This window comes from Jaculus jaculus, chromosome 8 (assembly GCF_020740685.1).
Source record: "Jaculus jaculus isolate mJacJac1 chromosome 8, mJacJac1.mat.Y.cur, whole genome shotgun sequence".
Lineage (NCBI taxonomy): Eukaryota > Metazoa > Chordata > Mammalia > Rodentia > Dipodidae > Jaculus > Jaculus jaculus.
The window spans coordinates 24,606,292-24,630,151 of NC_059109.1; the positions used below are offsets into that span (position 1 = coordinate 24,606,292).

A 23,860-nucleotide genomic window follows, 5' to 3' on the forward strand; every position below is an offset into this window, starting at 1 on the left:
TCAAAGACAACCCACCTTTACACCCTCTGGAAATCAGTACAGATGTAACACATGCACACAGACACACAAACACACAAGGCTGAAATGTGCATAAGTTGTACAGGGTCAGTTTCGAAACTGTGAAAACAATAGTTCATACACATACACACACATACATGCATAACATGTGCATTGCTTGTGCAGGTTCCAGTTCTACACTTAGAAAACAATAGAAAACACACACACACACACACACACACACCCTGGAATATGCATCACTTGTGCAGGGTCATTTGAAACTTGGAAAACAATAGACCACAGAAAGAGAGAGAGAGAGAGAGAGAAAGAGAGAGAGAAAGTGAGCTTGGTGATTTATTCAGACATTTAACATGCTTGTGGGTTTATAACGTGTGTAGCCAACACAACTGCCCCTATGGCTGGCTCAGGATGCATAGAATTAGCTGTTTGTGTTCCTGTGACAAGGAGCAAGCCACCGACAGCTCCTGTGATTAACCACCCGCTCTCTTAATTACATAGTTGCAGATTAGATATGCTGCAAAGCAATTCACTTCCCACATTTCAGATTAAAGACACAGATTTACATAATAGGAGAACATTTATCCCACTAATGGTTTCTAATAAATTCATACTTGATTTTCAGTAGGAAGAGTTACATTTGGGGCCTGATTTTATACGCTGTCTTCTCATGATTTTTCTGTCCATGCTGTAGAAGCTATACGAAGCAATGCATCTATAAGAGCAGAGCTATCTATTTTGAGGAAATCATTATAGAATATTCATGAATTTTAGAAACATAAAAATCAGATTTAGAGTTGAAAGAAATACAATTATTCTTTCTTAATCCCAAAATATTGTTGTTACTTTAAAATAAAAAAAAAACATAAAAATAAAATAAAATGCACCAGTGAGCTGCTGTCAGGCACTTTTTAATGATATAAACAAAATAGTCATATCATTTGTGGTATCAAAAATCCTGGAAGAAGAGTGCCCAAGACAGGATCATTAAGAAAGATTAATTCCCCATATTCATTCAAAAAAACATTTAACGAGCATGGACTTTGCAGCAGGCACTGATTTAGATGAAGCAGTGAACAGGGAAATGAGGTGAGGCAGCAGGGACAACCTTGAAGGTCATAAGAAGGTTTTGACTTTCAGTTGTTTGGGAGTTTGGGAAGAACTTCATACAAATGCTACCCCCCACCCTCCACACACAGACTGAATAGTGAAAGGGGAAAACAACGAACAGAGTAAATAAGTCAAACACATGATATGTGGACAGTACATGGTAAGGAAAATAGAGGAAGAGAAAGAGGATTGTATGGGTGGAAGGGTTATTTCATAGCAGTGATCAGAGAACATCTGGCTGAGAAGGGATACCTGCATCCACAGCTTGCAGGAATGAGAGAACAGTGACAGTTACCAAGGCAGAGGCATTCTAATAGGGACACGGGCTCTTTCCCAAGGTGCCTGGTATGAATGGAGAAAGCTACAATGCTGAAATCATATGGACAACAGGAAGTCAAGCTGAGGGGTGGAATTAAGGTAGGGCAGCTCATGGAAAGCCTTGAAGGTGGTGATGATGTGCGATTTAACCTACAGCCTCATGCACAGTAGGCAAATGCTTTACCACTGAGCCTAGCCTGGCTTGACACAGGGTTTTGATTTTGGCTCTTCTAGGAAAAAATTTGTATGCTGATGACATGGGGAAAGAGGGGTTAAAGTTACAAAACTTTAGAAAGTAAGAAATTTAGAAGCTTGGATATGGCCATAGCTAAGACTGAATACTCCCTTCAGAGTCAAGGACATCAAAGTTCAGAGTACCTGGGATTTGCTCATGAGCAAGTAGAATGAAGCAAGATAGACTTGAGGTTATATCCTAGTTTGATCATACAAGCTGTTTAAAAAGTGCATAGACACCCCAGGAAGAAATATTTTAGCTTCAAGGAGACAACAAATTGGTATTGATGAATTTAGCATCACTGACCCCAAGGTGAGCAATCATTAACAAAACTCTGGAGGAAAATTAAATTTTCTTTTTGATTTTGACTTTGGCAAACATTTCATTTATTGAATGGTATTAATTAGAGAGTGTTTCTGAGAGGAAGGCTTCAAGAGGCTAAATCAATCTGTCCCTGCATTTTCTTTTCTCGTGTCTTAATTTAAAATGGTCTCAAAAATTGGTTGGGGCATATGATGGCCCTTTGTGATTTGTGTAATTTAAGGGCATCTGTCTTGGCTTTATTGCTGTATGTGAGTGTTCATGTGCAGGCAGGGCTTTATGGGAAAGGACTCTATGATTATTTAGCTTAGATAAGGTTAGAAGCTAATTAAGTGAGAGTGTGAGTTCCTCCCTATGTGGGGATGTACTTTGCCCCAACACAGCTGTAGAATATATCCCAAGGCCTGACCAGCTGTCTCAAAACTGCATGCCCTTGGCAATAAGAAGGACGAAGCTACGCAAGGCATTCCTTGCTACCATGAAAAAAGCAAAATAAATGTACACATCACATTTCATTACCCTGACAGTGATTCAACACAACTTCAACAACCCTCACACGGAACAGGATGGTTTGCCTTGAGTTGGAGTACATTTGGCTACTTCAGTAGCTCATGCCTACCAAGGTAGAGGCACAGTAATTTTCTTGGTGTGAATGTCTCCCCAGGTCCTTGGAGCCTCAGCAGACAGGTGATTACTTGGTGGGTCCCTATGTGTGTGTGTGTGGGGGGGGCAATTTCTAATGTAGGATATAATCAAGTAAGATTGATTTTTTTGTTTGTCTGTTTTTCCTGTGCTCTTCTAGATAGAGTCCAGCTCCAGTTCCCACTAATTATCCTATCTGTATACCACACACACATTAGAGATTCTAGGATTTGAATATAAACTTATGGATAGGGTATTGCCCATTGGCATGTTGTTATTGAACTAAGATTCTTTCCATATTGCCTAAGCTGTGTGCTTGTAGCTGAGATTGTGAAGATGCTGAAAGGACAACTTCTGGTCTTTTCATCTTTGCAGCGTTTAAGCTTCTGGAGGTCGTCTGCGCTGGTGTGGTGGTGAGACCAGTTGATGTTAATCCAAAGGCCTAGCCCCTCGCAGATGCCCATCTCACCAAGAAACTACTGGGCCTCGTTCAGCAATTTTGTAGCTACAAGTAGCTTCAGAAAGGAGCAATGAGGCCAGCAAACCACTGAGCAGGGCATCTCTGAGTTCATCGGGACGGCAGCCGACACTGAGCCCTTGTTGATCGTCCTGTACCTCCCACTGCTGCGTGAAGACAAGAATGCCCCCTATGTGTTTGTGCGTTCTAAGGCAGGCCCTGGGCTGGGCCTGCAGGGTCTCCAGGTCTATCGTTGCCTGTTCTGTCATCATCAAAGAAGGATCTCAGCTTAAGCATTAGATCCAGTCAATTCAGCAGTCTATTGAAAGGCTCTTGGTCTAAGGCTTCTGCCCCCTAAGTCTGGGTTAGCATGTAGTGTTTTTAGCAGCTGTCATTATAAAATCATGTTCTAGAACTGTTTTTTGGTTTTTTTTTTCTTATGCCTCTGTGCCCTTCACACTCTCAGAAGTCTACCATCCTTTAATGTCCCTTTTGAAAAATGAACAAATGTCCAAAACAGGCAAAATGTCACCAGGAGAAGCCTGACTGAGCCAGAGATGTTGATATACTTTTCATCTGGTAACTCTTTCCTGTGTGCAAAGCAAGGTGGGGCTAAACATCAACCTCATTGGAGTCTCCCTCTTTCTCTCATTTTAGGTGGAAGTACATGTTTGATGAAGTTGTGAAGCTCATGTCAAGTGTCATGATGTACTCCTGTGTGATGTTTTCACTCCAATCCCAAAGGAATGCTTTTTTTCAGGACTCTTGGCAACAACCTGGGTTGATTTGGGGCAGGGTCAAAGGTGTTAGCCTGGGTCTTGAAGAGTCAATGTCAGAACAAAAGGATCAGTTGGTGTTGCAATGAAGGATTCTGGGAAGACTATGACCTGCTGGAAGCTATAGGCAAGACATGGAATCTCAAGAACACCCTCACTTGTTGAATAGGGATTTGTCCTGAGGACCATTTGCCGCCACTGCATGGGTCAAATGTATTCTCACATGACAGTGCCAATGTTATTCAATTTTGAGCACCCTAATAAAGAAATATATTCATATGCTATTTTTTTAAAGAACAGGTGCTGAAAGGGTCACTTTCTGAAGTGGCATATTTAATGAACTCTTAGTTCATTACAAGGCTATCAGATATTACAGAAAAGAATCCTTCTTCTATTCTGTGTTGTATTATTAACCAATGAAGTTACCTTAAACTAGGGACATTTCACTTCTACATATCAAATAACTGCTTTGTATAAAGTAATCTCATAATTTTTTTTCAAAACATAAAATAAATTGACTTTCTTCAGTTAATATTGAAAGTAAAAGTGAAAAGATGTGTTAGTAATTAGGATAAACTATTATTAAGAAAATAAGTTTTGACTTCAGACAGATCTATGTTCTAAGCTTATCTCCTACTTATGACTTGGTTAAGTTTATGCAATTTTTATTATTTTAACAAACTTATCTTCTCATTTGTAAAAGAAGGAAAATCTGTAATGGTTTTTGAGAGTATTAATATTTTTTAATATTATTTTTATGCCTTTCAGAGAGAGAGAGAGAATTGGTGCACCAAGGCCTTCAGTCAATACAATTGAACTCCAGATGCATGCCCCATTTACTTGTGTCATCTTGTGCATCTGATTTATGTGAGACCTGGAAGACTGAACATGAGTCCTTAGGCTTCACAGACAAGTACCTTAACCACTAAGCAATCTCTCCAGCCTGAGAGCATTAATTTAATAACACAATGTACTTAGAGATGAAGGGCATATGAGAGTCAAAATAAGAAGCTATCATTTAATTTTCTACCCATTTGTACAATACCATACGTGTGTGTGTGTGTGTATGTGTGTGTGTGTGTGTATGTGTGGGTATGTGTGTGTGTGTATGTGTGTGTGTGTGTGTGTGTGTGTGTGTGTGTGTGTGTATGCATAAATGTGAATGGTTCTTTTTGTTAATAATGGAAATGTAAAGCTAGTTCATCATATTAAATGTACCCTTATCCAGGTGATACATGGTATTAATTTGGTGGGCACAATGAATATCTACCCACCATAATCTCTGAGTGCATACCTGCATTGGCTGTTACTTTTTGTAATGAGAGAGTCCTGAACATCCAATCCTAGTGTCAGTTAGTCTAGCTATTAGGTATATATTGTCATTAAGCATTTGCAGACTGAAGTCCTCATGGATCTGTCCTCAAGCTGAATTACTGTTGGCAGCATTGGTAGTGAATGGTGAGTAATGGCCAGCAGCCTAGAGCCAGGCTGGAAGGGAGAATTCTGGGAAGTTTACCCCGGGGAAGCTCTATACTGTCAGGAGAGACCAGGAGTCTGTTGCAGAGAAAGGGTAAGAAGAAGAGCCATGAAAAGAGACTTGAACAACTCCAAAAGTACCAGGATTATTGTATAGTGAGTGGCAGAAATTGTTAAGACAGCCATTTTGTAACCATACATAGGCACCTGTAGTAGGTATCTCATGCTGAATAACTTTTCCAACAGAAATTCCTAGGCTTAGAGTGAACTCAGAAATCAAGATCCACTTTCTCTCTGGTTAATTCTGAAGTTAAATAATATGTTCCTCTCGATTTCCCTGACAGGTGAAAGCAATTTTTCTCATATTAATATTTTCCCACTTAAAACCTTTGCTTTCCTAAGTCATTTGAATTATGATGTTTCTTCATATAGCTCTCCCTTTCAGTGTTGATGGCAGCTTTACAAAGAAATATTCTTATTCCTCATTATAATTCATTAACAGCATTTTATAAACTTCATATTATCAATCTCATTAATTTGAAATGCAGGAAATTAAAAAATAGCACCTCCAATAAAAAAGCATTCATTGTATCTGGTAACTCATTTTAAGCACCAAAACCTGCCTTTGAGCCAGCTTCCGCCTCTAAGAAAAGAATTTAGGGGAAAAAAATCAAATAACTTGTCATCATGTAAGGCTTATTAAGGTTAGCTTTAAATCTCACTCTAATTTTTGGTAAACACTTGAACACAGGCTGCCACTGAATAAGTTTACCCGTAACCTGTGAAGAATAAAAGTGGCAGCACATTAGGGCTATGACACAGCTGTTAGAACTGGAGAGCTCTTGAATGATCCCCAGTTTTCTCCACAACCTGGCCAGGCTGTCTTCTGGTATGGTCATTGGGAATACCTATGGGAAAAGAGGAGGAGGATACCTGTACCCCAAGCCCACACCTCTGCATGCCCCTCAGGACCCCTACTACTCAGGGCCGTTTCTCTTCTCTCCCCATAAACCCCTCTCCCTTAACCTCATGTGTTCTCTCTCAGGCTTTCTTATTCCACTTGTATGCATACCTCATCTCCTCCCAACCCCTTCTTTCTTCTCTTTCTCTGTCTTCTTTCTCTCTTCCTCTTTTTCTGTCGTGTCCTCTCTCTCCCTGTCTTCTTTTCCCTCTCCTCCATTGCAGTAAATTCTCAAATCCAAGGAACAGTCTGTCTTGTTCCTCCATTGTGAACATTCGACCTAACAACAGCTATGTTTGAGCCCCAAAAACAATTCTGAAAACTGGCAGCTAAATATACTTTGTGTGTACTGAAGACATTGACATTGGTGAACACAAGTAACTATAGTCTGCATTAAAGCCAGCGTCTTACTATATTTTTACTGATCCTGGGACAAAACTGCTGTAGAAAACAAATGTGGCAGATTGCCAGTTATCTTTCACTTGTTTTCTTCTCCTTCCAAAAATATAATTCATCACTTTTCCAGTATTCTTCCTTGAGCTTAAACATCATTGTGTTATATAGTTTTAGACAACAGAATGTACATAGAAGTGATGAGTGCCTCATGTGGCCTATGTCCATTCAACCTTCCTCACCTGCTCTGGCAATGAAAGCCGCTCATTTCTGTCATCTAGAATGGATCTTACCACATAGCAAACTGTGAAGACATGTTAAATGTGTGTCTGTGTTCATCAGATGGGTATAGGGACTCGATTGGGAACTGGGCTAAAGTCAGTTCATGTCACACACTGTCAAAGAAGCTGACTGTATTCTGCCCATGTCCTGAAAACTCGCATGACATTGAAAAACTTATGGACAAGCTTGTTTAGTGGAGGAAGTCTCAAGACAGGATAACATTCTGGTTTTGAACAGAGAAGGAAGCAGTAATTGTTAAAAAGATCAGATGTACCAAATAAGAGAAATTTCCTGTGCTGGTCTGGAAGAATAAGAAAGGTATTCAGAGGGTAAAACCCATCCTAACAACAGTTCCATCTTGTGAAAATCCAAATTTATTGGAAAGGAAGAAATCCTACACTAAGTTGGTTTCCTGCTCAAAGACCTAGGGAATTGTTTTGCCAAGGTCAGCCTGAAAGGCATAAAGACACCTCGACAGCTGTGGTCCAAGTGGGCAAGACTTCATCTCAAGCTGGCAAGAGAACCTGGCAGCATCATCCATGTGGTAATGGCTTTGGAGGCATGAAATTTGCAGGATTGAGAGACTCCTGGCATATATTTACACCAGAGTTGCCAATGACAAACAATGTGTGACAGTGTATTATTCCTTGTAAAGAGGCCCCGAGAGGCCACCATGTGAAGTGGCAAAGATGAAGTTGCAATGGAGACTAAGGGTGTTTTAGATGCCAGGACCACGGGGCATCTGCCAAGGAAAACTGCAGGTTCATAGTGGAGCCAGCCCAAGAGAGAAGCTATGTGTGCTCAGAAAGGTAAGATGGGGCTGCCTGAGTCTTTTGGAACCCAGATGATTCCATCAAGAGTCTAAGCTACTGAACATGGAGCTACAGAATTCTGTATTGGCACAGCTGGGCTTCATTCTTGCTTTGACCAGATCATTTCTTACTATGCCCCTATTTATCTTTTTATGAATAACAATGTTTACTCAGTGCCACCATATGTTGTAGGTATATAATTTGATGTTTAATTTTATAGGAGGACCTAATTATGACACTTTATTGAGTTTTAGAAGAGACTTTGGGGTCTTCAACAATTTTGAGATTGTTAATCTATAGGGACATTTTTTTTTTTAGTATTAAGAGTATATTTTGTATGGATATGTCATGTGTTGGTGCCATCTTTTCCTTCCTCCCTGTCCCCCTTCTGCAGGGAGCCCTCCTCAATGGGGTTGCTAGTATTCACCATGTAGTTGTGGGTTAGGCATTGTGGGAGCAGCCGTCAGTTATTGGGGGAATGCAATGCCTCTGAGCATGACATCCCAACCTGTGGCTCTTATAATATTTTCACCTCCTCTACTGAAAAATTCTATAGGGACTTTTGAAGGAGAACCGAATACATTTTCCATATGCAATGGTCAGGAATTCTCTTGGTGCTAAGCAAAGAACACTGTGGTTTGGATGTGAATTGTCCCCATACATTTGGTCCCCAGCTGGTGGTAGTGCTTGGGAAGATTGCAGAACCTTCAGGTGTTGGAGACTTGAGGGAGGAAGTGGGAGCTATGAGCTTGGAGGTTTTATAGCTTGGACCCATTTCTTATCCATACTCTAATCTTGAAAATGCTGTGTGCAATGTGACCATGAGGCCTCCAGCTGCCCACCTTGCCTACCCATGTAGAATGTATCTAACTCCTTGAAATTGTAACCCAGAAGAAACCTTTTCCTTCCTTAAGCTGCTTTCTGTCAGACATTTGGTCACAGCAATGACTAAAGTAATGAGCACAATAGTCAATTGTATTTGTGGTTAAGGTGCTTGCCTGCAAACCCTAAGTACCCAGGTTTGGTTACCTAGTATCCACATAAGCCAGATTCACATGGTGGCACATGCATCTGGAGTTCGTTTGCAGTGGTAGAGAATGGTGTGCTCATTCTCTCTATTGGCCTCTCTCTCTCTCTCCTCCCCTCTCCTTCTCAAATAAATAAATAAATATTTTTTTAAGAAAAATAAAAAGTACTATAAAGAGAAGCCTCAGACTGCTTCCTCAGGCCCTTGGATACTGAGTGGCCCACTACCCCTTAGGCAATGTATTTAAACCATTATTGTCACTTTACTCTTAATAATGTTTCTTATTGCTTAACTACTTGTATGCACCTTTCATTAATACTCTAAGTAAGATACAAAGAACCTGGAAATACTCAGAGAGAGAAAGATGACTGATAACTACTGTTTTGCAAGAAAAGTCTATCTACAAAAAAAAAGACATGATTAAAATGCCAGTCCAAACACAGAAGGAAGCATTGCAATGGACTGTATTGGCCACTGATGTTAATTTCACACATGAAGCATAGGAAAGGCCCTAAAAGAAAGAAAAAATAACAAAAATTAAACAAATTTTGCATCAGATGGGAAGATGAGAAATATTTTATTAAAGAAAGGTTTTATTTAAAACAACACTGAAGGACTGTTTTGAAATCAATGAAATCATAACCAAACTGAAGAAGAAAGAAACTCACTAGCCAACCCACAAACACACATATTTATACATGTATATATGTTCATAAACATATGTATATTCATATTGAGTATAGTTATAAAACTTATTAAAGAGTATGTAGCAAAGAGACATCACACATTATTACTCAATCCAGTCACTCAATTTCTGCCTTCCTCAGTGAAGACTAAATCAGTTTCATCTTGGTACATTTCCTTTTAACCATACAGGGAGTGTTTTGTTGAGAGAACATTTTCTGTTTTACTTTCTGTTTATGGCTTTTTCATATTCTCTTAATTATCACTAAGGTACATTTTCTTGGATATTATGGACCATTTATTCTTAGCCAGACTTTTAATATCTATAAGTCAGAATATATAAGTTGCTAAATTTTCCAAATTATACTTGAAATTGGCCCTTTGACATCATTTATGCATAATAAATCTCAAATTCCTAGTAATTAATATGCTTTCATTTACCAGACTTTTTTTGAGTTGAAATGGAAGTCTATTTTCAGACAAAAAGTATAAATGTCAAGTTATTTGAACTTACAATAGCTACATGTAGAAATAAATTAGTGTACAACCATCTATATTGCTTAACGTGATGGTACTTTTGTTTGGTTGAATTTAGAGAACATTTTAAAAAACATGACTATAGTTTTCTTGGTATTAAAATACCTTATAAAATATATTAAAATACCTTATTTTTTAGAGTTATTATTTATTTGAGACAGAGAGAAGAGAGAAAGACAGTGAGAATATGCACACCAGGGCCTCTAGCCACTGCAAACAAACTCCAGATGCATGTGCCACCATGCGCTTCTGGCTTACATGGGAGCTGGAGAATCCAACCAGGGACCGTAGGCTTCACAAGCAAGCGCCTTAACTGCTAAGCCATTTCTCTAGCCCAATAGCTCTTTTTTTTTTTTTTAAAGGTCTTCCAACAAGCAATGTAGACAGTTGAGAGTCTAAAAACACTTTAAATAGCTTGATGTAATACATCAAAATTCTTAAAAAATAAAATGTAATTGTGTTTTTTACTAATTGGCACTTACATCTGTTAAGCTATTTCCAGAAGAAACCAGAGGGTAGCAAGTATATAATGGACAACAAAGGTTACTACTTATTATAATCAGAAATTTTGCTTAGTTGGAATTTTAAAAGACTTTTATCATTTTAATATCTATATGGGGAGGCAACCTTCATATCTCTACAGAATATGTTGGGCTTAAATTCTCAATATATTGAAAATTACACTGTAAGAAAATATATTACTGTGATGGAGGCTAGAGAGATGGCTCAGGGATTAAAGATGGTTGCCTGCAAAACTTGGTGCCCTGTGTTTAATAACCTAGCCACCCATTTAATACTGGATGCAAAGAGTGGTGCAAGCATCTGGCTTCTGTTTTCAGAAGCAAGAGACCCTGGCACACATACACACACACACACACACACACACACACACCATGTGCAAATAATTAATTAAAAAAGAAAAAAATACTGTGAAATGATACAATCTTTCTGGAAGATGATAGCAAAATGGCACTATAAATAAAGATTGTTTTCAAAACACACCTCCAGTAGAAAATGAAAACACTGAAACCTATACCATCAACTTTTTCTGACTTTACTGTATTTTATATATAGATGCTGCTCTTCTATTCTTTTGAAGAATAGCTAATTAGCTTATATTCCTTTTACCTACACACTCATGTACAATTTTAAAATTGATCTGTTCTTATAAATCTGCATGTGTGTGACCCTCACTAAGTTAATAAACATAGAAACTGTTCTTGCCATACCTTATATCTTCTTATCTTCTTTCTAAACTGCTTAGTTCACACTATTAGATTAAGAAACATAGTGAGAAACATTTGTGCAACGTGAGATATGATGTACCTGGGAGTTACAAGAAATAAAATACATGGTGCCCAATGTCAAGTGTGTTCTGGCAGGACTTTCAATTCTACTTCCTTAATTGAGAAGAACAACCTGTCTTTTCTTGGAAGAATAATAGTGTCAAGAATGTGGCTAGGCTTGGTATAGCGCACCTTTAATCTCAGCACTCAGGAGGCAGAGTAGGAGGATCACTGTGAGTTTGAGGTCAGCCTGAGACTACATAGTGAATTCCAGGTCAGCCTGGGCTATAGTGAGACCCTACCTTGAAAATCAAACAAAAGAAAGAAAGAAAGAAAGAAAGAAAGAAAGAAAGAAAGAAAGAAAGAAAGAAAGAAAGAAAGAAAGAAAGAAAGAAAGGGAGAGAGAAAATGTGGGCACCCAGAAAAATTCATATGCCAAAATCCTAAAATATAATGGGATTGTTGTAGGACTCGGGAAAAGGCAACATCAAATAATATGCAGTATAAAAGAAAACATTGCTCTGTTTAGCCATCTACAGAATATACAGGAAAAAAATTCTATGGACAAGTATTTAATCAACTTTAAATTTACATATTCATTCATTAATTTTATTTCCACAATTTAATAGTTATATAGTTTATATTAAAAATGCATTGCTCTGAAATACAAAGGAAGTTATCTACGGCCATGCCACCCTGAATATGTCCCGTTTCACCTAAAATATACACGAAGTTATAGTTATAATGAAGAGCTTCGGGGGCAAGTGAGATAACCTGAGGGTAAGCCTTAAATTGATAATAGAAAGTAGACAGCATACATAGTAATAAAAAAATAAAAACATTGGAGTAGATCATCTTAGAGAGAATGCTTAATACATATTCATGAGTGAGAATTTTCAAATAGTTTCATTTAAATCCTTGTGCTAAAACTGTGAACATATGCATAGATATTTTGCTCCCTAGGACTATATACCATGGATGTCACTGTGGTTGGCAAATAGTGTGAATTTGTCCATCAAAGCATCATGGGCTAAAAGCTTAGTCCTTAGTGAAGTAGTGGCTAAGGGTGGTAGAATCTCTAAGAGGCAGAGCCTAGTGGAAAGTGGCTGGTTCTTTGGGCATACTGCTTTCAAAATGATTGATGTAACTATGAAGAATACACTAGTTAGCTCCATTGAGAGTGGGCTGCTATGCAAACAAGCAGGCCTGGCTCCTGAATACTTCTGGTTTCCTGACTCATCATGGGATTCTTCTATAGACACCCACTTTTGTAGTACAAACTACCACCAAATACTTGCCAGAGGCTAAATTCAATGGGGATGCCCAGTTCTGGACTCTTACAATTGATCTTAATCAAAAATAATTCCAGTCTTGGGTTTCATAGCTGAAAAACTAAGTGTGCCTATTTTCAATGAAAGTAACTTCATGTATCTCACTATAGAAAACAGATAAAAGTGTTTAATTTTGAAACTGCATTCTTCAATACTGTTTGGTTCTACACGTGATGAGAATTTTCACTGCCTTCTGTTCATCTCACTTTAATTAAAGATAATTTTCAATATTAACCTGCAGTACTCTAATATTTGACCTCCACAATAATTCCTCAATTCATAACTTTAAAAAGTATTCAGTGAAAACTTTTTGTTTCTTATTTTCAAGTGAATTTATAGTAGATTTTAATTTTGAAATAATTAATGACTGTCTTCTATCACTTGAGATTCATGGCTTCTTTTTAAAACATCATTCTGTTTTAATGGTTCTTAATTCTCATCTGGAGATTTTTAATACCATTAATATTAAAATAAATTAGCACAAATTATCCTATATTCTACTTCATTTAATGTGAGTACTGAATAAAAATATATTCAGACAAAGATGACAAGAAGCCTCTAGCGAGATTTCATAGGTAAAATAACTATTTCAAGATGAATCACACAACAAAAAAATTGATGTATAAGAAGGAATGAAATACGTAATAAATGAAGAACAGAGACTATATTATCGATGTGTATATAAACAGGTTTAAAACCAAACAAAACAACGAATAAATTTGATTAGCATTGTACAGGGTAGATATCCAAATCAGGAAAGTAACAGTGGGTAAGTAATACTGGTGGGATGATAGATGCTTTGAGAGTTCCATATTAATGTAATGTGCATAGAAAAGATGGGAATATTAATCCACATTAAGGTTACAATTTGAAATTATCCACTATGAAAAAATTAAAAATAGCCCATACGGGCTGGAGAGGTTGCTTAGTGGTTACGGCACTTGCCTGTGAAGCCTAAGAAAGCAGGTGTGATTCCTCAGTACCCATGTAAGCCAGATGCATAAAGTGGCATGTGCTTCTGGAGTTCATTTGCAGTGGCTAGAAGCCTTGGCATGCCCATTCCCACCCTCTCTTTCACATAAATAAAGTACTTACAACAATAGCACACATGGATGCTAAAATCAGAGAAATGAAATAGGAAATGAAATTCAAAAAGTGCACACACATACATACATACATACACACTTTAGGAATCAGGTGTATCTCAGTAGTAGAGTACTTATCTAACAGGCATACATGAGGCTCTGGGTTCAATGAGAAACAAAACAGTATAATGCAAACCAAATGGTCTAAAAAGAAACAGCCTGCTCGGAGTGGGACAGGGTGGAAGTTGTGGGGCAGGACTTTGAATTCTACTTCCTTAATTCAGAAGAGCAGCCTATCATTTTTGAAAGAATAATAAAGTCAAGGATGTTGGCACCAAGATAGGTTTGGATGAAAATAACTTCTGAATTGGGCACAGTAAGGTAACTAAGACTAAAATGAAATAACAACCCTATGGTCTAAATAATCTTCTCCCCTCAAATTCATATGTTGAAATCACAAAATACAGATAGGTTACTGAATGGAAAAATTGATCCTGAGACATCTAAGAAATGATGATGTATTCAGTACCAGAGGGAATCCATAGTGTCCTTTTCTCTGTTTTGCACAGTGGAAAGATTCATTGAATGGTAAAATTTCACTAGTACCTGAGGTCCAGTGAAAGAACTACCCGACCAAATATCTGATCTGAACTGGTATTTTGATGTCAGCACTCCTGGACTAAAATTAAATGGGAGATTGAGAGATTAGTGGGTCTAACCTGAGAAGTAAACAACTAACAGAAAAGTATGCTAATTTTAAGAATAGCCTTTATATTTATATTTTCAATTTGTGATACTCTTCACAACCCAGTAATGTTTCTTATTTAATCTCATATACATCCAGTGTTTCTTTGTCTTTTTATTTTCCAAACTCCTTTCCACTATTTATTACTTACTCTTTCAAGAGGACTGATTCATTCCTCCGAGTTCGTTAACCCATAATATTTCTTTGATGCTACCTGCAATTTTATTTACTAGTTTCTTGTTTCTGTTTTAATCTCATGTACATTATGCACAATTTTAAAGAGTCACAGAAGATTCACAGAAACTCACCTAATTACACAAGCATGGTTTGCATTCCTCTAGTAGGAAGGCAGTAGGAGATCCGGTTTAAGAGTTAGGCTGTCCTCAAACTTTTGCTACTTCCTGAACTCATCCTGTGGTTTGGCTCAAGCTACCTGCCATCTGCATTTTAGATTAAGTCGCCTGTGAAATGAGGATCCCAGCAAACCCACTTCATATAGCTGTAAAGGTTAACACAGAGGGAAAAATATGGCTCTCTCTCTGCATCAGACATTTGTGATCTAGTGATGTTTCAGTATTTGGAATAGCCATGCTAAGAAGGAGCTGGCTGAAATTAGCAGCCCAGAGGGGAAAAAAAAAAAAAAAGAATCATGACTTAAAAAGAAATAGTTTATCAATTGGAGTAAGACTTCCTATGAGATCAAGTGACAGAGTGCTGATTCAGCAGCCTGCAGTAGCACATACATCAAGTTGATCCTTAGATTTTAATCAAAGCCAGGTATTGTAAAGCTGTAAGGAACGTGGGTATCAAAATTAATGGGAAACTGAGCTAAAAGGACCCCTTCCTTGAAGATGTTCTGAAAATACGTTTAAACAATGCCAAATTTATCAGTGAAAAAATGATCTGAGGAGAAAGTAGCCCTATTCCATTTACATTTTTATTAGATGATTTAGTGAGAAAGTACTATAAATAGACTGCTTGTCTTCAAGCCTGTATCAGTGATTCTTGATTTTTACCCCTTTTGCAGGTAGGGCTAGTGTACATCTATTCTGTGACCCATCAACCAGCAACCCCCCAACCACACAAAATCAACCAAAAAACAAATGAAAACAACAAAAAAACCCTTCCAATTATAGAATATCTTTATGACTATTATACATTATTATATTACATACTACTATACTATACATTAAAGTCAGATGAGGGCTGGAGAGATGGCTTAGCGGTTAAGCGCTTGCCTGTGAAGCCTAAGGATCCCGGTTCGAGGCTCGGTTCCCCAGGTCCCACGTTAGCCAGATGCACAAGGGGGCGCACGCATCTGGAGTTCATTTGCAGAGGCTGGAAGCCCTGGCGCGCCCATTCTCTCTCTCTCCCTCTATCTGTCTTTCTCTCTGTGTCTGTCGCTCTCAAATAAATAAATTTAAAAAAAAAGTTAAAAGTCAGATGAAGAAACTCTTAAATAATCAGTATTATTATTGAAAAATAATAATCTTAGAAATATTAATTATCTTAAATCATAGAACACTAGGTCTCTTAACAGCCCCTTCTCATATGCTACAGCTTTAAATGTTAATAAATGATTTTTAGCTATGTTTTTTTTTTTCATTTTGGCTTTGGGGAACTATATTTTATCTCAGTATAACTTATGTGCCAAAAATATAGAAACATATTTGCCTTTCAAATAAAGGGAGGGCTTTGAGATACTCTTTCTTTTGAATGGATAGGTGAACATAAAATATTTATTGTCCAGAAGGATAATGAAGTACTGTCATTCCACACTTAAGAAGGTGAAACATGAGAATCACAAATCCAAGGTCAGCCTGGGCTATATAGTAAATTTGAGGGTAACCTGAGTTATCTGTTGAGACCTCACAAATAGTGTCTTAAATAAGCACAGAGTCTTTGCAGTCAATTAAAACCTTTCACTGAGTGCACCTACCTAAAACTGTTCTCTGGAAGAAAAATAATGGAGTTTTTCAACAAACCTGTTTCTGTGTGAACCTGATGCTGACTCTAATGTTTTACCCTGTTTCTCTCTTGCTCCAGCATCTTTTTGGGGTGTAATGAAGAAGGTGTTCAAGGAAGAAAAGATGTTTCAGTTTTAGTGAAAAGAACCATTTTCCTGTTGTGGTATTTTAAAACATTAAAAAAATTATACTATTTATTTGGGAAAGAGGGATGCAGAGAGAGAATGAGCACTCCAAAGCCTTCAACCACTGCAAATGAACTCCAGATGCATGTACCACCTTGTGCATCTGGCTTATTTGATCCTGTGGAATCAAATCTGGGTCCTCTGATTTTGCAGGCAACTGTATTATCCACTAAGCCATCTCTCCAGGCCAATTGTGTGTGTGTGTGTGTGTGTGTGTGTGTGTGTGTGTGTGTGTGTGTGTGTGTCTGTGTGTGTGTTTATGTGTTTTGATAAATTTAATTTAGTGCACACTTTGTGGCTGATATTATATTATTTTTTAAAGAGAAAAATGAGCACACAAAGGTTAAATGGCATATTCCAAACCTCTTAGTCATTGAATAGAAACTTGTTTAGAAATCAAGTTTTTAGTTTCAAATCTAGGGAAGTAACCAGATCACGACATCCTCTCTTGAGTTAACAGGTCAGCTGAGCTGACTGAACGTATTTTCAGACACTGTGAGGAATGTTCTACTATGGCACATTATGCTTCTGTTCAAGAATGTAAATGCAACAATCCCAACATGAATCATAATTTCAACAGCAGTCATTTTCTTTAGGATAAAATAAATCTTTTGGAAGAAAAAGTCCATTTAGTGGGTATCAGTATATCATTTCTAAAAAGAAAAGCAACATCCTGTTAATTTTTTAAGAATTTTTTTTCCCTCACGGTGCTTTAAAATCAGCATATCATCAAGTTTGAATATTGCTATAAAGGAGGTAATTGCTGTCAGGGGAACAGAAAGCACGAGGCACAATTTTATGGCAAACTTAGACATTATCTGATATTAAGGCTTCACATGTACAAAACCACTTCATATCATTTATAGGTCAGACTGACCTGCACCAGATTAATTTTAACAGAAGTCAGAGTTCAAAAATAGACATAAAAAGACAGGACACAGCTCGGGTGCTGTCTTGATGAGAGACAAATGTATAATTTTGAACCCAAAGGAGATTTACATAGAGAGATATGTACTTCCTGTTTCATACAACAGATGGCAAAAAATACAGTTTGGGAATTACAATTTAGGAATACTGTCTTAGATGACAGATACTCAAATACAAAGACAAGACATTAAAAATTTGATTTGTTTCAAGTGAATTCATGTGCAAAACCTAATTAATGTGAGGATGTCCAGTAGAAAATGATTGCATAAATATTGGGCCATCCTTTTCCCTTGAGTAATGATTTAGTATTTAGTATTTAGCATTGACTAAAGTACACTAAGTCAAACCCTTACTTGGAAGTTTACAAAAGGATGATAATGAATAGAATATGTTTCAGTGGGATTATAATGAATGCTTTTGAAATGGTTTTCTCTTTTCCTTTTTGGTGCTGTGAACGAAGCCCACAGTCTTGTGTATGTTAAGTATGTGTTCTAAAACTGAGCCATGCCACTCTTTTTAGTCTTTAAAGGTATATGACTGATGGTTTGAGTCATACTGTGAGTGAGTTTTATTGGTGTGTGTACGTGTTGAGTGAATCTGAGTTTTGGAAGTTACTGGATTATTTATGAACTCCCCTGTCATTTCCTATACTTAAACCTAGAGGGAGACACACATTTGATACTTTATCTCTTACAAGTATAAAACAGTTACAATTTAATCAATGATAAATGAGATATTTTTATTAGACAAAATTTGTAATTCATCATGCCATAATGCACATTAATCTTTGTATTACGAGCTCATAATTATACACTGGGCATTCACTCTGATAGGCTAGGAAGCTCCTTCATGTACTTATTTGTTTATTTTTATTTATTTATTTGAGAGCAACAGACAGAGAGAGAGAAAGAAGCAGAGAGAGAAAGAGAGGGAAAGATTTAGAGACAGAGATTGGGCATGCCAGGGCCTCCAGCCACTATAAACAAACTCCAGATGTATGAGCCACCTTGTGCATTTGGCTTATGTGGGTCTTGGGGAATTGAGCCTTGGATCGGAGTCCTTAGGCTTCACAAGCAAGTGCTTAACTACTAAGTCATCTCTCCAGACTCCTTCATGTATTTATTTTGGAAATGTTCTTCCTCTTATTTGATGTGCTTTCAATCCTACTTGGTGGCAATTTCCAGTGAGAAAACCCAATTCAGTTCAATCTTGTGAATCTGCCTGCGATCTGCAGTTCCCACTCCTAGATTACAAACGTCCTGTTACCACCATCTGTGAGTAGATGCTTATCTGATCAAAAGTGAGAATTATATTGCAATATGATCATAAACATGAATATTTAGAGGGCAATTTCATGCATGCAACATCAATTTAGCAAAACTACAGCAGTAGCTTCTCCTCTAGTTCTTCTGACTTTCCATGCTGTAGACTTTTGGCTTGGTTTCTTTTCCCTTTCTACTTGATGAAATCTTCTGTTAAAGGCCAAAACAATTCACATAAAGAGAATCTAGGTGTATGAATCATTGAACACATGAAGACTTTGAAGCGAGTATTGTCTACTTCTCTATTGGCTAGTCCTTACCTTTTCTGGCCAAAGAACAGGCCCAGTTTCTGGTGTTGCTAATTGTACTGTGTTATAGGTTAGGGCATCTAGGTAGATGATCTCTTCACTTAATACACCCCTCTGATTAATGGCCACTCCCCTAAAGTCTCCCCTCGGGTTTCATCCCTGCTGTCTCACTGGGTATCACGTTGGTGCCCAAGTCACCTTACGTGGCTATTTCTTAAGTCAAAAAGAAATTCGGAATTCACATCATGCTTACCTGTTTGTAATAAACTTCTTAGGTGAAGTTTTACTGTTTTCAATTTATTTTATCACTCATCTCTATGGTCCTTTCATGAGGTTGTAGGGATAAACTAAGATGTTGTACAGTCAGGTAAATTCTAGCCAGTTAATTGGATACTAAATTTTATTGTTAGCTGAAATACTGAAATATGACAGAAAAACATATTGAATACACTAATTATCCCACAAGTAGAAATGGGAAGGTAACAGTTCTAACTTTTTAAAAAATATAACTTGGGGATTTTATGAACAGCACATTCGATTTGTCATTGAATACTGTACAGTCAACTATTTGAATGAGCTAACACACTGGCCCGACTACAATGGTAGGGTATAAAATTGGTGGTCTATGTCACTCATTAACATCACCATACAGTTTGTTTTAATGAACTCATCAGGAGATCATGGTCATCTCATGCGAATAACCATGACCAGGATTTCCTTTCCTAGCTGGTTCTCTGATCAATCTTAACTTTTAAGTAGCCATCCAATTTCCTGGAAAGACAAGGTCTGAACAAATGGCCTAGCTGAGTGAAATATTGTAGTAAGTGTGTTTTTTGCTTGTTCCCTTCTGGCAACAGCCCCGTGACTTTCGTCTTAGAGATATGCATCCCCATTCTTTTTTTTTTTTTTTTTTTTGGTTTTTCGAGGTAGGGTCTCACTCTAGCCCAGGCTGACCTGGAATTCACTATGGAGTCTCAGGGTAGCCTTGAACTCACAGCGATCCTCCTACCTCTGCCTCCTGAGTGCTGGGATTAAAGGCGTGCGCCACCACGCCCGGCTTCCCATTCTTGATCTATGTGGTTTAAACAGAGCTATGTTCTATGGTGGGCATGTGGCTGAGACAGGACAGAAGTAAGTTATTGTGTACACCTGACCCTGGAAGTGGTTTGGATCTTCTGGTTGGTAATTTTTTTTTTGTTTGTTTTTTTGAGGTAGGGTCTCACTCTGGCCCAGGCTGACCTGGAATTCACTATAGAGTCTCAGGGTGGCCTCAAACTCACAGCCATCCTCCTACCTTGGCCTCCCAAGTGCTGGGATTAAATGCGTGTGCCATCACGCCCCGGCTGGTTGGTAACTTTTGACTACAACATATTATTCCAGAAGGTATCCTCCTTTCTCTCAAGCGTCCAACTCTGCAACACTGCTATCTGCCTTAAATTCTACTTGGCAGCAAATGCTTATGTTTAGGCTTTAGTCATATGTAGCTCATATTTAGAAAGAGTTCAAACTCAGAGCCATAGAGTTGATCCTGGCCTATGTGGTGGGCAGAGACAAGCTTTACTATTCTTTTGCTGCATCACTGATTCACTGAAATTGCATACAATCTCTTCTAAAAATCAGGATCTGAGGGCTAAGGAGTAATTTTCAGGACTGGATACAGTTAGAAATAGACGACAAGAGAGAAACCAGAGCAGAACAAACTGCCTTCAAAGCAGGAGGCAGCGATGCTTTTGGAAAGCACTAGAAATCTTTCAGAGTCACTGAGGACATTATGTAAAATACTGACTCTTGTCATGTCTCTCTTCCTTTTTAGCTATCATCTTACTCGTCTGGGGCTGCTATAACAAAATGGAGTAGCCTCATGGCTTACTGAAAGCAAAAATTTCTTTGTGATAGTTCTAGAAGCTGAGGAATTAAATAAAGATCAAGTTGCCAACTGTCTGGTTCAAAGATGGTATGTATAGCTGTATGTTCAAATCATAAAGGGGCAAGGGCCACCTCTAGAATATCTTTTATAAGGGCACTAATCCCAAAGGCATTAATCTCCTCTCAAAGAGTACCTCATGAGTTGTTATTCAGCAAGGCTAAGGAGACTGTTGAGAAAACAGGGGCTCTTGTCATTGCTCTTGGTTTCCCACTAAAAATATATAGCAAGCACCTATTGCTGAAGATATTTTATGCTTTGATTGTGGGACATGGAGAAATGAAGCTGGAACTGAGATGGAAACGTCTTCCATATAGACTAACTTTCTTTGTGCCTGGAAGGTGCCATGAAAGTAGGGGAGAAAAGTCAACATCAGTCCTACCAAGCTATGGACGTTGTGTACTCCACAACTGAATGGCTGGGCAATATGTGCCCACTGGTGTAACAGTAACAAATCTCTTACAGGAGTAACCAATCACATTCTAATTGGATTTGAGGCCTGATACTGTAAACCTGGCCCAAAGCTTGGGGCTAATGACACAGGCCCTAGTGCTGACACTACTACTGTTGCTGCAGTAAACAAAAATGATGTCAAGCTGTCTCTAAATGTTTATGTTTTTTTTCACATAGAATAGTGCTACTTGCAGCTTTGATCACAGAAGTATCTTTCTGAAAAGGACAGAAGTTAATACAGAGATGCATAGCAGGAAAAATTTTCAAGGCTAAGTGACTATGTATGCTCAGCCCTAAACAGGGAGTCTAAACTCCCCCACTTAAGGTTTGTGGAAGATGAGGTGGAAAAATATAAGTGCAAGAGGGTAAGTAGGAGGATTGTAGAATGCTATCTGCTGGATATGACATGACCATTCACACTTAAGATCTCACACATAGCAGCTGTGATTTCTGAAAAAAGATCAAATCAATCAATATTATAACATCAATGGAGGAAGGGCTCACAAGACTCCTCATGTTCTTGGCAGCTAATGTTGCTGCAGAGTGGGAAACATTTCTCAGTTGTGTAGCCACTGCTACATGGACCATTCTCCAGAAACACTTTCCACTCATGATCAGATAAACAACTCTAATTTAACTCATTGTGTCAAAAAACAAGCAAGCAAGCAAACAAACAAACAAACAAAAAACCAGGACATGAGAGTAGGATGGGAACTAATTGGGAAGAAATCAGGTTTTAGAAGGTAGGGTAAAGGGATAATGGAGGAAAATTGGGAGGAGGGAAATAACATCAAAATATATTTTACATATGTATGAAAGTGTCAAAATTAAAAGTAGAAAAGAATCCAATGCTATCACTTACAGGTTAGGATTTCAACATAAGAATTTGAGGGGGCACAGATATTCAGATAATAGCAGATTATATATACATATACATACATATATATATGATATATATAATATATCATATATATTATATATATTATGTGTATGTATGTATGTATGTATGTATATGTATAAACTGGTTGAGTCAAAGCCTGACAAGTCTACAAAGAAAGTGTCTGATCTATCTGGAATGAACTTCATGCAAGTGTTCACATATGAATCAGAATGGAGCCTACAGAAAATCTGGGCCTCCACAAACAGCATGGACGACCAACACAAATAGATAAGGGTAACACTGTCAAAGAGGCATGTTCAGCTGACAGCAGTATGGCCTGGATGCCTGTTCTGCACTAGTATCCTAGGAGAAAGCTTGCCTATCAACACCTCTGCCAGGTGAGGTAGACCCTACAGAAACCCCAGGAGATGATGTGGAAGAGAACAATACTTGCACACTATATACGATTCCCCAGTGCCTGTTATGTATATGCTGGGAACCACATTGTATAGGAAGCCACAGTGTGAGCTATCAACCAGTGTATAGTAGAAACCTGTATATTGTAGAAACTACAGTCTACACTAGGAACAACACTGTAAGCCAGGAACTAGTGTGTATGCTAGGAATCACATTGTATACTAGGAATAACATCCTTTAACCATTGGTACAATGAGCATCTCAAGGCACTTGTAAACAAATCATTAGCAGACATAAAAGTAAATGCCAGGAAAAGAAAATGGAATGGCATATTCTAGACGAAATAGGAATAATTAATTTGGGCAGGAAAGAAACATTATGTGTTTTTCTCAGAGTATATGAAAACATTACATATTGCCTATGTGAAAAATAGACTGACTGAACTATAGCAAGAATAAATCTAAAATTCGGAAAACATCCTTGACGAGTGAATTTAAAATTTTCTTAACAATAGCAATTCTCAAAGACAAATAGCAAATGTTAGTGACATTTACAACTTATAATAGTCCTATTGTGGAGGCATTATTATGACAATCTTCATGGGATAGATGATTACTAACAGGCATACACGGATTAGAGCATTAGACCAAAGCCACAGACAAAAAAAAAAAAAAAAATTCTATTCTGGATGTTTATAGTGAAGACAAAGCCAGACGTGGAGAAATTACAAAGGAAAAATTAAGACACGTGGAAATTATACATCAATTCATCATTTCATTTTATAGGACTATTTTATTTCATTTTATAGGAGTGAATGAAATGATTTTAAGAAGAGGTTTTGTAAAAGGAAATATATCATAGAAAGAATTGTCATTTAAAGACATCATATTTTTTTTCTACATGACAATAATTTTTAGAAAAAAATGAAATGACGTTCACCTAGACAAACACCCAGAGCAAAATTTTAAAATAATGAGAGATGTCAAACTTCACAGGACACTGAAAATGGAAGAACAAAGCTCTGTGAAAGTGATGTTGTGTGAC

General features: G+C 37.7%; 1 protein-coding gene and 1 pseudogene across 3 annotated transcripts in view; one reads left to right on the forward strand and one right to left on the reverse strand.

The window, feature by feature from the left end:
• The window catches only part of Adgrb3 (adhesion G protein-coupled receptor B3), a 772,147-nt gene that overhangs the window by 250,611 nt on the left and 497,676 nt on the right, over nucleotides 1–23,860 (reverse strand). The window lies entirely within an intron of this gene.
• LOC105943701 lies at nucleotides 1,052–3,440 on the forward strand (annotated as a pseudogene).